This window comes from Scleropages formosus, chromosome 19, assembly GCF_900964775.1.
Source record: "Scleropages formosus chromosome 19, fSclFor1.1, whole genome shotgun sequence".
NCBI classification, from domain to species: Eukaryota; Metazoa; Chordata; class Actinopteri; order Osteoglossiformes; family Osteoglossidae; genus Scleropages; species Scleropages formosus.
This window is the reverse complement of record NC_041824.1, coordinates 20,877,539-20,887,378: the sequence shown is the minus strand read 5'-3', so window position 1 is coordinate 20,887,378 and position 9,840 is coordinate 20,877,539. Positions and strand designations below refer to the sequence as shown.

At 53.4% G+C, this 9,840-nt stretch overlaps 1 protein-coding gene across 2 annotated transcripts in view; it reads left to right on the top strand.

Moving 5' to 3' along the window:
• The first annotated feature begins 5,876 nt into the window (after positions 1–5,876).
• Positions 5,877–9,840, top strand: part of l1cama (L1 cell adhesion molecule, paralog a) — a 41,362-nt gene continuing 37,398 nt past the window's right edge. Inside the window, exon 1 of one of the 2 annotated variants that reach the window (XM_029246201.1) lies at positions 5,877–6,143. The gene's annotated coding sequence lies outside the window, so the exon portion shown is untranslated. The remainder of the gene's footprint in view (positions 6,144–9,840) is intronic. The other variant, XM_018760518.2, reaches the window with a different exon arrangement.

Sequence of the window (9,840 nt, the reverse complement as noted above, 5' to 3'; positions counted from 1 at the left end):
ATTATTGCATATTTATGAAGACAGGTGCAGCACCACGTTGCGAGTGCCTATCAGAATCAGATTTATTTGGCTAAGTATGCACGCGCATACAAGGAATTTTGCTTCGGTTCCCAATGGCTCATATTGCAGGGTAGACAAAAAAAAAAAAAAAAATGTGGGCATTATGTACAGGGCCCACAAGGAAAACTGAACGTTTCACGTCAGTATGGTCAACACAACTTCTGAGCATCAGTTATGGCGTAGAAGTAGTTTTTTTTTTTTTTTTTTTGGTGCTGGAAATGATCAGATGGCATATAGATGACGCCAGATGGAATATTTGGCCAGTATGCGGTAATACTCCATGGTAAATGCCACTGCAGGAGGCAGTGAGTCAGTGCGAAGGGAGTTCGTACATGTGTGGAAGTGCTGCACTCGTACCGTGGTGTTCAGCGTTCCACTAGGTGGCAATGGATGGGTTTGGTGGAAGCTGTGTTTATCCGCTCCAAATGTCACTTTTCGTTACAACAGAAGTCTGAGGAGATAGAGAGAATCGATTTACCGTAGTTTATGTGCTTTTGTCCTGCTAGGTAGATCTGAATCTGCCACACTTTGTTTTAAAAAAAAAAAAAAAAAAAAAAACATTTATGTGTAACAGAACCACTCTCACTCATTCAAGGTCGGTCCAGTCAAGACCTAAGAAATATAGTGAAGTGGCTGATTTTGAAGCAGTTGATGTAACGATGTATTAATACACTTGATGTTTATTACATTAGTGAGGGCAAATGTTTGTTTGCACAACTTGTTTTCTGTATGTCAGACTGCACGTGTTACTGTAAGCCCTAAATAACAGTCACAATTGAACACAATTCAACAACTTCAACACTAAACTGATTTTTACTGTTCTTCTTTGGAACTCAGATAAGAAATTATTTGAGAGCAGCACTATGCCCTTGTATAAGTGAAATAGTATGTTTGGGCAGCACAGTGGCACAGCGAATAGCACTACTGTCTCACAGCGCCTGGGTGGTGCAAGAGGACGTGGGTTCGATCGCTTCTCGGTCTGTGTGGAGTTTGCATGTTCTGCCTGGGTTTCCTCTGGGTGCTCTGGTTTCCTCCCACAGTCCAAGAACATGCTGTTCAGGTTCCCTCATAGTGTGTGAGTGACAGAGAGAGTGTGTGTGTGTGTGTGTGTGTGTGTGTGTGTGTGTGTGTGTGTGTGTGTGTTCCACTGATGCATGGATGAGTGACCCAGTGTAAGTAGTGTAAGTCACCACGGTGAATAAGGTGTGTGGGCTCATAACACTACATAATATCCATTGTAAGTCGCTTTGGAGAAAACATTTGCTAAATAAATGTAAATTAGAGGAGTATCATTTTAAATGGGCTTCTAAAAACGTTATCAACGTGTGAAACAAAGGTTTGAACCACAAACTGGAATACAAATTCTCCAGTGAAATCAGAAATTCGACTTCCTAGCAGGGCAAACCGAGATTGTCAATTTCTCTAATAAAAAAAAAAAAAAAAAAAAAAAATTGTGACTCTTTTTTAATAGTCTAGGTACTCAGAGTTGAGGATGCCGATCTCCATCCGTGCGTCCAAGTTCAGCGGCTGCTTTGTCCTAAGAAGAGTCACGGTGATCCAGAGCCTATCCCAGAAGCACTGGGAAGGGGGACACCCTGGACGGGAACCTATATGTGGCACAAATTTAAAATACGTCTTCACTGCCCAGGAATAATAGCAGTAACAGTACGGGTACGAGAAAGGTACGGAAATACACCACTCGTTAGCGGGGCAGTTTCGAAGGTATGGCTCAAACGTACGAGAGGAAGGCAGGCGTACAAAGTGCCCCCCGGCACCGCTCTTTAACGTTGCCCAGTTGTACGGGAGCCAGAGAGCTATTAGTTTAATACGCTATGGAGGCCTTTCTGTTCTCTGTGTAAATCAGAATATTACTGCTTTCAGGGCGAGCAGCAGCGGACGACGGAGGACTGGATGTTCAATACACTTCTGGCACAGTGCCGTGCCGAGGGAGGGGCCACGGCCAGGGGTTCATTAGTCTAATTGCTTTAATGCTCTGAATTGGCTCAACGGATTTATTTTTGTTGGTAAATGGCACAAGCGCTTAACCGCTTCCTGTGCGGCGCCTCCGTCCGCGTTTCGCTAGCGTCCGTCTCGTCCGAGCCCGTGACGTCGCCGGTGTTTTGCAAAACAAAATTCCGTGAGAGCCTGTGCTTGTGGTACGTGGCCGAAGCCACGGGAGCGTTTTGCAGGCGGCAGGACGGAAATGGGCTGCTGCTCATTTGTAATACGCTGGGAAAAATGAAAGGGCGCCGTGGAAACGGAACGGTGACGGATGTCCGAGCGGAATATTCCACACGTTTCCTGTAGTTGACGGGTGCTCCCTTCAGTGCGCTCGCGAGACGGATCGGGCCCTTCCGTGCGTTCCTGTCCCCTTTTTTGTTTGTCAGGGCCCTTGTCCGCCTCTTTTCGCTCGTGCTCGTAAATGACGATGAGGTGTAAAGCGGAATCCGTTCTCTTCGAGACCTGGTTGTCGGGAAAAGGCAGACTGACGGTTTATGGAGATCGGGGTTGTGCGTCCAGTCCATGGAGAAGCCATGGAAACCTGTCCGCCGCACAGGGATGGCAGCTGACAGGTGTCCCACCAGCCGAAAACTTGCCGGCGGAGTCGGAGGGCGTGTCGGTGCCCCTTTTTCGAGAAAACGGCCGAGTGCGACAGATCCATCGCAGGTTCAGCGGCCCAAGTGCTCCATTGCTCGAATTGGAGAGCTGGGGACAGTGTCCTTTCTCTTGTCATTTTCACACGCTCAAGTTAAATGTGAACACATTTACGACGTTTAAGATCCAGGTGCGTCTCGAGAAAGACTTGAGCGCGCCTGTCGGCGCTCATGTTTACCGCGCGGAAACGCAACAGGTCGCCCCCGGCGGTCGAAGCGGAAGATCGCGAATGCGAGCCGTCGCCCCAGAGGCCGCGTAAAGGTCACCGGACGTCTCCGGCCGAGCAACCGATTCCACCCCCCCCCGCTGCTGCCGCGCAAATGCTCCCCTTCGCTGTGCCTTCCGCTTCCGTGTTATTTTCATCTTTTTGCATGAATCAGCTTTCCGTCTCTCCGCTGCTGCACAAGGGCACTTTGGTGCCTCCTTCTCAGCCCAGTCCACCATCCTCTAGGTGTTAGCCTGAGTCTGCAACCAGGGTTGGATACCAAATTCGACATCAATTCACGTCATGTGCGTAGTCTTCGTATATTTGTACCGTCTCCCGGCACACGTAAGAGCGCTCCTGTAACGAGCGCCATCAATTACACCAAAATAGAAGTGAGTGACCTCTCTCCGCCCCCTTTCAGCTCTTCCCCCATATTGTCCGTCACTGCAATTGTGCGCCGTCCCCGGAATATCTACCATCTGCGCCGCCCCACGCTCGGCGCGTCAATGGAGCGCATTGTGTGACGGAGAGTGTGCTCCTGGGGTCGAGTTCAAAGGTCTTGCTGAGTCTGTCGCGCTGTAACTACCGGTGACGCAACGGAGCAGCTGGTAACGTAGTGGTTAGAGCTGCCACCTTTGGACTTCCAGCTGTATTACCCTTGAGCGAGGTACTTACCCTGAACTGCTCCGGTAAAATCATCCAGCTGTACGAATGGGTAAATAATTGTAAATAACATTGTAAGTCACTTTGGAGAAAAGTGTCAGGTAAATGTCAGTGGTTTGATCGGGAAGAGAGTCAGCAGGGGGTGTAGTGGTTAAAACTGCTGCCTTTGGATGTGAAGGGCACTGGCCTGAATCCCACCCCTCGCTGTAGCACCCTTGGGAAAGGTACTTACTCTGCACTGCTCCAGTAAAATTTACTCAGCTGTGAAAAGGGGTAAATCAGCGTAAGTAGCTGAACGCTGTCGGTTGGAGAAAAGCATCAGCTGATGAATACGTGTAAAAAAAAAAAAAAAAAAAAAAGCTCATCTCATCTCTCCTATATGGGGTCCTTTTGCTTTTTTTTTCTGCTCACTGCCCTCCCCTCTCTGCTTGTGTCCTTCCATCGGTCCCCTCGCCATGACCCTCGAGTCAGCCTCCGGGTCTGAGGGGATGCTGGCTCCACCGTTACCCTCCGTCTCAGTTTCTCCGCTCGCCGGCTCTCGTTTTATCTCCCGGCCCGTCTCCGTGCGGCACTCGCTCATCGTCCTGCTCCTTCATCGCTCCCGCAGTCCGTGTCTCCACCCGCTCCTCCTCATCTGCTCCTCCCATTGCTTTGAAGTCATCCATCTAGCCTCCTGCGTTCCCCACCCCGCTGCTCCTACCCTTTGTCCCAGTTTATTATTCAAATCAGTCCACAAAATATTTTCCCATCAGTGCTTGCTGAGTCACTGTGAAGCTCAATTTCTTGACAGCGAGAGGAAGGAGACGGATGAGACGAAAGGGGTGGTAGCAGTGCAGGACAGGTGGGTCTATGCAGTTAAAGAGGGGACGGAGGGAGCCTTGTGCAGGGCGTGTTGAAGACGGGGAGACGAACAGGCTGTGACCTCAAGGAGGAGGGCAGAGAGCAGGAGATGGAGACGCCAGCGATGGGAGCAGAGGGACATTGAGGAGGTATATTAATGGGAAGGAGATATTGAGTGCTGCTGAGGAACTGACCTGATACCATCGCTATTGATCGGTCTGTGCCAAATTCCTCCGTCTTGTAAACCAAATTACCTCCTATTATGCGGCACTAAGGAGAGCGGGATGGACAGGAAGAGGAAGGGAGCGAAGCGCAAGGCGTGATGTTGAATTGCTCAGAAGACGGTGGACGGCAGGAAGGCAGGCGAGGCTTCAGGAAAACGCTTTGTACAGAAAGAACTCGGAACTGCGGGGGGTGTTATTGCGGAAAAGGGTCTTTTCGTAGATGGGGTAATGTGACAGAAGTCCAGTTCGCCGTCGCATGTTTTTCAGAGCACTTGTGCATAACAGATGGCTGTAAAATTACCAGAATATTGTGCAAGCTGAGACAACCTGGCTCCCTCTCTCTGTCTCTCTCACACACACACTGCTGAGGTCTGTCCACCTGTCCAGTCAGGCTACCTGCAGTCTGTTCCATATGACGACTTACCTAAAACGTACAATGTGGTAAACGGGGCCTCCCACGGTACGCAAGGCAGCTTCCTGTGCACGCCTCCATTGCTGCGTCCGTTTCCAAACCACCTGCGCGTCCGCAGGCTCAGCTGTCAAAGTAAGCGTGTGTTGTGTTGGCACAATTGCGGCTCCCTAACCTTCGCGCGGAGCCCAGCGCCAGTCCGTCGACGGCGTGCCGTCCGGCACAAGGCGCTCCGTCCGCCCCCGGGGAAGCTGAAGCCGGAACCCGTCACCTGGCCCAGAGCACCGTGCCCTGAATCTTTTCCCAGTTCCGGAGGAAGAGCTGAGACAGCACCCCTCGGGCCCCCACCCCACAGCCACGTAAAGGCGAGAGATGCAGCACGAAGCCCTTACCACAGTACTGCCTGACCTTTACCGCAGTGGGGCAGCACGTCTCTGGGGTAACGCAGTGGAAGGGACCCACGGTCGGCAGGATTCCTTCATCGTACGTTCTAGGAAGCAGGTGCGCGCACCTTCGTGTGTCACAGTTGCCCTCGAGTCCACGAATTAACTCTGGTTTGCTTTGCGACTGATGAGGGGATTTCGCTTTCCCGCAGGCTCCTCAATTATGATGCTGCCCTTGTGCGGTACACGGTGACAAGGTAAATACAGGCACGGGATGGACAGCAGCGGACAGCGCTGCGGCGGATGGCCGGGAAGGGGCCGGCGGACGGCGTCGGGGGCGCGGCCTCGCGGCCTCGCCAACGCCGCCGGAGCCAAGCCTCCTCCGGTCGGGGATGGGGGGGAAGCTGGAGGGTGGAGAGGTTCGAGGATGAGAGACTTTCCACTGAGGGACTGGGAGAGAGGGATGATGTCACCTCTAGTCGTCAGCGAATCAGTGCGAGGGAGGGAGAGGGCTGGGGGGGCGGAGGAGAGACCGAGAAGGAGTGTTTTCCTCCTATCACTGCCGCATCAATAGAGTGGTGGTGGTGGCGGCGGCGAAGGAGGCGCAAAACCGTCCGCGGAGGAAGAGCAGAGAAGAGAAGAGCAGAGCAGAGAAAAGCGGAGCGGAGCCTCGCACTGCGTTCTTTACCTCACCTGCTGCTACGGTAAGAGGAGTCACTCATAGAGGCGTCGGCTCGGCTCGGCTCGGCTCGGTTCGGTTCTTCAGCAGACACTGTGTATCCGAGTTATGGTGATGATGATGATGATGATGATGATGAGCGCAGTGCGAGTATCGCGGTCTGTAGCCCTGCTTTCCCTGCAGCGGGCGGCCTTTACACCGTCTGTACCGTGAGGATACGCCGTTTCGCGTGGGAAATGAATTTCTCTCCGAACTCACTGCCAAGGCAGGCTCATCACGTCACGTGTTCCTGCTTTTGACGGGTCGCGCGCTGAAGGAACTGCTTCCATTATTAAAATCCTTGAGCGCAGGAGCCGCGCGGATCGAAGGACAGAAAGAAAAGAGTGATGCCGGTAATAATGGAAGCGCTTCATTCATGTTAAAGTTGCAGCGGGTTTCTTTCCCTACGCGCCGGGATTCGTGAACAGGGCAGGCGGAGGGAGTATGATCATGTAAAACACACACACACACACACACACACACACACACACACAGACTGCGATCTACCTCGATGACAATTCAACTACTAAGTCAGCCTCTGAAATGAATTTTCTGGCACGAATCAAAGAAGAGAAGAAGATTGTGTTTGATTTGAAAAGGAACTCCGCGGCTTCGTGCGCGCAGTCAGTGTGTGACAGTGACACTAAACATGCAACAGGTTTCGGTCCCGGTTCGGTCCGGTTCGCCACGTCGCTATTTCACACTCGGTCTCCGTCACTTCCCCCTTTTTGTCCCCGAGTTTGTATTTTGAAGGAGCCGTGTGACAAGAAGAAACGAACGTGCTTCATTCATATGAGCGCAGTTTTGTGGTTTTCTGTTACTCTGGTGAAATTAAGGCGGATCATCGGATCCCGTTAAAAATTTACTACATGTAAGAGTCGCGTTCGCTTGTGTGTGAGAGAGAGAGAGAGAGACTGACTGATCCAGTGTACGATCGATCCAACATTCCCTTTTCCCTCGGTACCCGGGCAGTTTGAGCAGCATCATTGTGCCGGCGGACCCGCTCACGGGTGAGGCGGTGAAACGAGGCGGAGGACGGAGCGATGTGAAAACGGGGTAAAGTCAAGAGTGGGCTGTGCTCGCTCTCACACGTGTGTCCCAATAATGGCGGGAATGCAGCTGTGCCCACGCGCTGCCGCACGTGCCCATCGTACCTGCAATGCCCGGTGGCAAATGATGCCCCGGCTTTGGCGCGCGCGCTACGGCGCTGCGCCTCACGATTTTGCCCCAAGCGCTGTCGCCGGCGCCCCTTCCGGTGTCCCCGTGGTGAGCAGCGTAGCACCGCAGGAGGAGGCTGTCCGTCTCAGTCCACACCACGGTGCCGTCCAGCGGAGCCCGGTGTGCCCCGCCTGCATGCCAACACCCCACCGCCCCCCCTCCCCCACCCCCACCCCCACCCACGCCGCTGCGCAGTGCAGTGACCTGCAGCAGTGTGGCGGTGGGCCGAGGGTCCGGCCTCCCTTTGTGTCTCCCTGGACGCCTTCCGATCGTCGACCCACGGTTCGTACCCGAAATCTGGACCCCGAGCTCCACCCTCCTATACAGCAAATGTGCGGAATTCGAGCATCTTCGTCTAACATCCTTCTCAGGACGTGGTCACTCGGTGCCCGATACCACATCTGGGAAAGGCTTCTTCTGCACTGGGCACAGATACACTGCTTTGTTTCGGGTGTGTGTGTGTGTGTGTCCCTGCTATTCTCCGTTTTACCCGTCTTGTGTCCCCCGCCCAAAATATGCCGCACGCACGGGACAGTGTCTTGTGATTTTAGCCTTTCTGTGTGGCTCTCAATGGGGTTCACATGTGCTGATGGACCATTAAACGGCAGGACAAACTTTGTCATTCGAGGACGGAGCCCAGATGTTGCCGGGTCCATTTACTCATGGCCGTCGTTCAACGGAAATGATTCACCCTGAGAAAAAGCCATCGAGGAGGCGCGCCGACGTACCGGTGCGGCCGGTTGGTTTTCTTCAGTTCCGAGTTTTTCAAAAGGGAAACATCTTAATGGATCGTGAACGCATTAAAAAATTGATCGGCGACTGCGGAGTTGTGCTGGAAATGAGTGGAAAAGCTGCCGAGACGCAGCGATCAAAGTAAAAGGTTCGCAAACATAAACAGTTCAGGTTACCGCCACAGCCACCAGCAGCGGCAGCAGCTCTACCCTCTACGGCTCAGGGGGCTCTTCAGGAAACCGAAGTTAAAGCGGATTTGTTGCGTCTCGGACGCTTCTGCTCACCTGGGCTCGGGTTCGGGGAGCGTCGAGGACTCGGGGAAGAGTTGACTTGGAGCAAAGCTTGCGTGACGCTCTTCTGGCCTTTTTGTCTCACGCTCCTCGCCGCTCTCCCTCCCTCAACGATCTCTTTGTCCTCTAGAACCTTCCGTTAAAGGTTCGACACACGGGCCGCTTGACCTTTCCTGTCTCAAGACACCAAGCGAAGTCCACTGATAGATGTGATTGCTGATTTATTGTGCGGTGAGCTCTGGTGACAAGATGATGGAATGGCACCGGTGACATTTTGTGTAAAGCCACATGTCTCCGTCATGGCTTCACGATTCTGCATCTGACAGCTCCACCGTCGCAGTAAACGTACCGTGCGCCCTCGTTCTGGGCCGTTCAATGGTGCCACGTAAACTTTCCCTGCGCGCTGTTGCAAGGAGCACTGCGATTCATTGCGCCGTGCTGTTTTGGCACGGATTTTACCGTGCGTTTGGACCTCGTGCAAGCAGGCCCGCGAACCTGGGACCCGTGCGGTGTCGGACAAGGTGGAGAAGCAGTACGGCGGTGTGGGACTCCGCGTGGGTGGTGCAGCACGGGGCGTGTTGGGTCGCTCCGGGAGCCCGCTGCACCGCTGTGTCGGATGTGATGCGCTCATTAGCCCTGGATTAACGGCGTGGGAAGGGATCAGTGCTGTACTCTGTCTCTAATCTGTATACACTCGGCTAATTTAATCTCACCCGTGCTGCTATCCTATTACACACTTGCCTTCTGAGAAGAGGATGTGTGGGGTGGGATGATGGGGGTGGGGGGAGCAGGGCTCATGGCGGCAGATTCGGGTCCGTGTGTGAACTGGGGGTGGGGGGTGAGCGGCTGAATGTCACCAAAGAGCTTTTCGCAGCTTTCCCCTCCGAGGGCTGGCGAGCCATGCCGCCGCCGTCGCCGCCGCCGCCTGGATCCTGTCACAAGATCGAGGAGGGGAGGGGTCGAGGGTGGCGGAGTGCGACGTGTCGCCTGTCAACCCCCCCCAACATCCACACCCCCGATGGGAGACCTTTCAGTCCCAGCGCTCGTCAGTTCATGCTTGCGGGGGAGCAGAGCCGGCACGCATAGGGCAGTGACACCCTGAGCATCTGACACTCGCACACACACAGCAGAATGAACAACTCATTTAACTTAATTCATCGCCATTCTGTTATTTTTACTTTGATGCTGAAACACGTTTTGTTGGAAAGCTCTAGGCTGACACACAGCATGATGCGTGAAATGATGCAGACGTGCGAGTTCAACACAAGGTTGTGGAAAGAGTGGATGAAGAGAGTCAGTAAAACTCGTTGTTTTAGAGAGACCCTTGAATGCGTTTGCATTAATGAACCCCTTCCGTTGGTGCTACCGATGCTTTAACCGCTCCATGTGCTGGCAACCCGCCTTTCCCCACCCGGCGCTCTTGTCCGTCCCTCTGTTTTTTCT